This window comes from Rhinolophus sinicus, chromosome 15 (assembly GCF_057876585.1).
Source record: "Rhinolophus sinicus isolate RSI-liver-muscle chromosome 15, RSI-T2T, whole genome shotgun sequence".
NCBI classification, from domain to species: Eukaryota; Metazoa; Chordata; class Mammalia; order Chiroptera; family Rhinolophidae; genus Rhinolophus; species Rhinolophus sinicus.
The window spans coordinates 8766814-8772706 of NC_142515.1; positions in this window are offsets into that span (position 1 = coordinate 8766814).

The window sequence follows — 5893 nt, forward strand, 5'->3', positions numbered from 1 at the left end:
CAGACATGGTACCTTATGGGTTTATAGACTTCCAGATTTTTTTTCTACCCATAAACTCAATATACCTATATCATAAACTGGATATGTGTATATCACACACCATAAATGATATATATCTAGTCACAAAAATGAGACCATGGTATATGTACTGTGTGACTATATTTGTACTTTATAGTGTTTCATGAACCTCTTTTCATACTAACAAATATTGTCTAATTCTTTGTTTTTCACAGCTGCATAGTATTCCATTCTATTACAAACTACTCTTCAATGAGCAGGCCTGTACATAAATATTCACTCACTCGCCTGATGGTTTTCTCTAGCTAATTCTCAGAAGTTCAACTCTCAGATTTTAGGGACACACGGCACAGCTCCCCTCCAGAATGAACACACCAGTTTTCACCCTGAGATCTTTTCAGATACTAACAATACATTGACGTGAGTCAAGCCTCATTATTCATGGATTCCATGTTTGTAAATTTACAAAAAGCATTTCCAAAAGCATTCCAGAAAGTGTCTATTTAAAACATAATTCAAAGTTTTAATCTTTTAATGCCCCGGTACATAGTAAGCACTCAATAAACACAGTGTGTGTTGAATGAGTGGGGAAAACGTCAGAGGTTGTTGTTCAGTTTGGACCCCAGTTCAGCATAATGAATTTTTCTATTTTCTCTTTTTTAACCAGTATCTTTGGCTGGTTTCGTACAGGCATTTCTCTGAGGCACAAGCACCCAGCTGACATGTCCCTTCACAGAAAAGCAGACTCCAGGCATCCTTTATCTTTCACCACCCATGTACTTTGAAGGCCATCAATAGCATTGGGGAAAGTAGTTATGCAGCATAGATAATCATATTTCCCAAACTAAAAAGTAGGAAACAAGGATGTTATCAGATTTATAAATCTGTTTATGTGAAAGAAGAAAAATATTTGCAGAAGATTATACAGAGTTCAAATTTCAGTGTCCATGAGTAATTTTATTGGAACACAGCCATACCCATTTGTCACAGATCCTCTAGGCTGACTTTGCTACACCACTGTCGAGTTGTGTAGTTGCTACAGAGAGTATACGGTCTCCCTTGCATCCAGGCGTGACCACGGAACAAGTTTTTGGTCAATGAGATGGACCGAATGAGCCTTTTGCCTCGCGTTTGTCTCTTCTTCCTTCCTGCCAGCTACAGTGAGGATCTGATAGCTGTAGCACCAGTGACCATCTTGGGTCGTGGAGTGAAAGCCGCTAGTTGAAGATGGGGGAGCAAACCAGGTCTTTAGAGGGAGGCTGGATACCTGACACGAGGCAATATACGAGCATAGACTGCCTAGCTCTGGTCTTTGGAAGGAAATAACTCTCTTTCTGTTGTTTTAAGCCGCTGTTTTCTGTTACAAGCAGCTAAACATAATCCTAATACAGACTTTTAAGAGTTATTACTTTTAATCCTTGTAACAACAATATGACATCAACATTTTCCAAATGAGGAAACTAGGGCACTTAGAGATTATATAACTAACCCAAGGCCAAACACCTGAAGAGGGAGGAAACCAAGATTCTAGCCCAGGCAGTCACAGTTCAAATCTTAGTTCAAATCTTGTACTTTTAACAACTGTACTTTGCTGCCTAATATTTCAATAAATGATTGGCCTTCTTCCGTTTGGGATTGATTTCCTGGCTTCCTTCAGTTACTAATCATTAAAATCTGTTACTATTTGATATTGGCTTCTGAAGTGACCGACTACAAAATGGAGCGACAGTATCCATATTTATTATAGTCACAACTCCTGTGAACCATTAGGTATGTCGGCACACCACACATGCACCCATGTGCACACGCGGGTGGTTACATGTCCGTCTCAGTGAAATGGCAGGTGTGTCCGCCTCGCTCATCAGACATTGGGTTTTAGACTCTGCGCACTGATCAAGATCCTAAACCCACAAAGATATCCCATAATAAGCAATCATGTCAACTATCCAATATTTATTGTGCTTCTATAGCCAAAGAACACATCCTTTGTTGGCCATTGGCAGCCCCATTTTTATTTTTCCTAAATCAAAAGTTAGGTGGCGTGTCTTCCCACCAGCAGAATAGCTTCTCATACCTGGACCTGGACGTGGAGTCCTGCTTACATAGGAATACTCGGTTACCTTTCATAAGAACATGCTAGCTCGCGGGCCTGTTCTTTTGTTGTAGACCACTGTATTAGGTAAGGCTAGGCTGTAATACAATAACTAACCCTGACACTTTAGTGCCTTAACATAAAAAAGGTATGCTCCATGCCTAGTGTGAGGTGGCCCCCGGCTGAGGGACATTCAGGGCAGCTAGTGCTTCACACAGCCACTTAAAGACCCAGGCTAATGGCAGCCCTTGCATCTCATAGCTACGCATACACTCTCTGGAATGTACGCCCTCCACGATTGCCAGGGAAGGAGAAGAGAAAACATGGACATCCCACCCCCACTGTTTTACGCTTCAACCCTGAAGTGACACTTCACTTCCTTTCACCTCCCACTGGTCAGAACTAGTCATATGGCCTTATTTATCTGCAAGGATGCTGGAAAATGTGAGGGGCAGGGCACATTATGTATGGTGAGCAGAAAATGTCTCTGCCATCCCCTGTCAGCATCAACATGTCTACAATAATGAGTCCTACAAAAAATATTCTGTGTTGTTTCCTTAGTCTTTCATGGGGACAGGTGGGGAAACTCTAAGCTTCAATTAATGGGAAAGTACAGGTATGGAAGGAGCATCTCTGTCCTGGTGACAGAATAGGTTAGGATCTTGATAAATATTTGGTGGTTGAGGAGCAATGGTCAAGCAGGGCCTGAGAACTAATGCTTAGCTGCCTGAGGAGAAATATGCCAATCGGTCCTTCTGGGTCTGCCTTACAGGCCATGAAGAAGCCTGGAGCAGTACCTGTGCTTCCCACCTTCTCCTCTACCCTCTCTGATTCCCACCAAGAAGGATGCGAGGAAATAGTTGCACAGATTTACGGACTTTGGAAATAGATGCACTCAAGACAGGTACATTTTTATGTATACCCTGAAGTCTAAATGCACTAGATTTCATTTAAGAGGTTTTGAAGAGTAAGGGTCAATTTTTCCGTTTTTACGGTTGGCCAATGCCAGATAATACTAAAGGACCTAGTTGAACCAGGGACTGGCTTACTTTGCTGTGGATGATAAATCAGTCACTCACTCAAATATTTACTTTGTCTTTATCATGTGTCTGGTACAATGCTAAATACTTTGATGGTTGCAAAAGAAAAGTGCAGTGTGTGACAAGGCAATGAGACAAGTTTTGTAGTAAAATATGCCACTTTTGTAATATTTAGCTCAGAAGGCCCCACCCATCAAAGTAGTCTGTTTCAAAGGATGTACATGTATTTCTGAGTTAGCTGAGAAGGGCTGTGGCATCCTTTTATGGAAATGTCTCTAGCCCTGGGGTAAGGTCTCACAAGACTTCTGACCTCATTACTATTGTAACATCTCTTTTTCTGGTACTATTGTTATCCAGCAGAGTTCTCCAGAGTTTACTTTCAATACTTGTTGCATATTCTCAGAAATCAAATATATACTCACCAGAGGAAGACTAGCCATGGTCAGTGAATAGCTAGAAAATGTGCTGTGGCCTCTGAAGGCAAATCCCAAAGTACATTTTAAAACACTGTGGCAGATGATATTTTCCAAAACACTCTCTCTCATCGTATTACTCATCCTATCTGCTTTTGGAGAAAGCTGCCACTCACCCATCAAGAGGAGGAATCTAATAGCCCTCCACTAGAAACTGGGTGAGTTTCTGACTCACCTGTACCCAATAGAATGCACAGCAGTCATGCCGTCTGCCTTCAGTGGGAAATCCTAATGACTAGTTCAGTTCTACCATGGGATCTGAACCCTCTCGCCAGAGCACTGAAGCTGCCATGCTGTGAGGAAGCCCAAACTCTCCTACATGGAGAAACCACATGACTTTGTGGAGGGGAGGTGCCCATGAGAGGCCCGGAAATACCAATCAAGCCCTTCCCCATTTCCTATCCCACAGAAACTGTGAGAGATCATAAAAATGACTGTTGTTTTAAGCACAGCCAGCAGTGTGCTGGTAGATTTTTATTTACTATAAAATGATTCTGGGTTCTCCAGGAAAAAAATAAAAGCCCAGATTTGTAGTGTCTGCCTATTTCCATGGTGTAACCATAACCACGATGGCCAACCATAAGCCACCTTTTCAGTGAACATAGAGTAGAGAAGAGATGTACCCAATGGGCTCTGGCCAGCAGCAGGAGCTGGTGCCAGCATACCCTTGTATCCAGCACTAGAGCAGACCCTAACAGAGGACAGCTCTGCAGGGCCAACCAGGGCTCCAGAGTATGTCATAAATTCTTTCCCCAATTTGTGCAATGGAGCCCAGAGCCAGGAAGCATTGGGGTGTGTGGCAAATGAGACCCCTCTGGCCTCGTGGTGGACAAACGCAGAACCGAAACCTTGAACCAACCCTGAGAGACTCCTAATTTGACAGTATCTTCCCTGATACAGGAAACTATAGTGGCATAAGCCCCTCACCTTGTATGGGGTAGAGATACGGATGGCTGTGGGCAAGTTAGGCCGTAGCAATTTGGGGTTTCGAAGACCCTGGATCCTTCACTAGTCTAGGCAAACCTGCCCTGAGGGATTTGACAAGTGCAGAAGAAACTTATATACACAAGAAGCTGTGGAGCACTGGGCCTGCTTTGTGACAACGCCGCCATGTTTCCAGTGAACGAGCAGGCCCACCCCCCAGCACCTAGAAAAAATATCACCAGTGGGGTCTGCATAGCAGGGGTCACATGAAGATGGTCGTTATTTTCAACAACTTGTTTTCTATCATAAATTAGTATATATTTTATTATAGAAAAAATTCATAAAAGGATAAAATAAAAATTACACCCAATCCATATTATTCCCACTGAAAACTTTTGGGTACTTTTTTCAATCTTTGAAAATATACATTATGGATGGGTTTTACATCCAACGTCTTTAGTGTTACATCATAGTCAGTTCCCCCATCCATAAATCTATAATAATAATAATAATAATAATAATCATGGCTGCATAATATTCTATTATGTGGATGATGACAACTCTAATTACTGGATAGATAGGCTGTCTCCCAAAATGTGGAAGTAACTCCCAAAATGGAAAAGCTTATAAATAAGTATTTATGGTTTTATCTAATTGTAGAACGTTTGCAGAAATAGGAAAACATAATGAAAGAACATGGCTATTTTTAGGGCTCTTGATTAACTTCACTGTTTTACAGAAAGTTTCTGTCAGTGTGAGATCCCACCAGCAATGTGCAAGAGTGCGTGTCCTACAGCAACTTGAAGGGCAAAATGAATGCTCATTGTTGCTTTGACTTACATATTTTATTAATAAATTTGAATATTTTATATGTTTGTTGAATATTTGTATTGATTGTTATTTACTTGTGCTTCTTGTCCATTTAAATATTGTTGTGTTTTGCATTAGCCTCTCACAGAAAAATGAGATTAATTCTTCGTGATCTTTATCACAAGCATCTTCCCAGTATTACTGATATCTAGAAGTTTTAATGTTTCTGTGGTCAGCCCCAATAATTTTTTATTTATTAACCTATTTCTAAGCATTTATATCTACAGAGTCCTTCTCTTGAGATCTGAAATTTACCTGTGTCCTCTATTTTTATGTTAGTTTTACATATAACTGTTAAATGCATGTGGAATTTATTTGGGTGGATGGGGAGAGCTAGGGATTATCTTTAATTTTTTCCACATGGTTGGTCCTAACATCATTTACCGACTAATCTCCCTTTCCTCACAGTTCTTTATCACGTACTAATTTTTCATCTGTATTATCTCTATTAGGGCCTGTGTTTGAGACATTCTGTT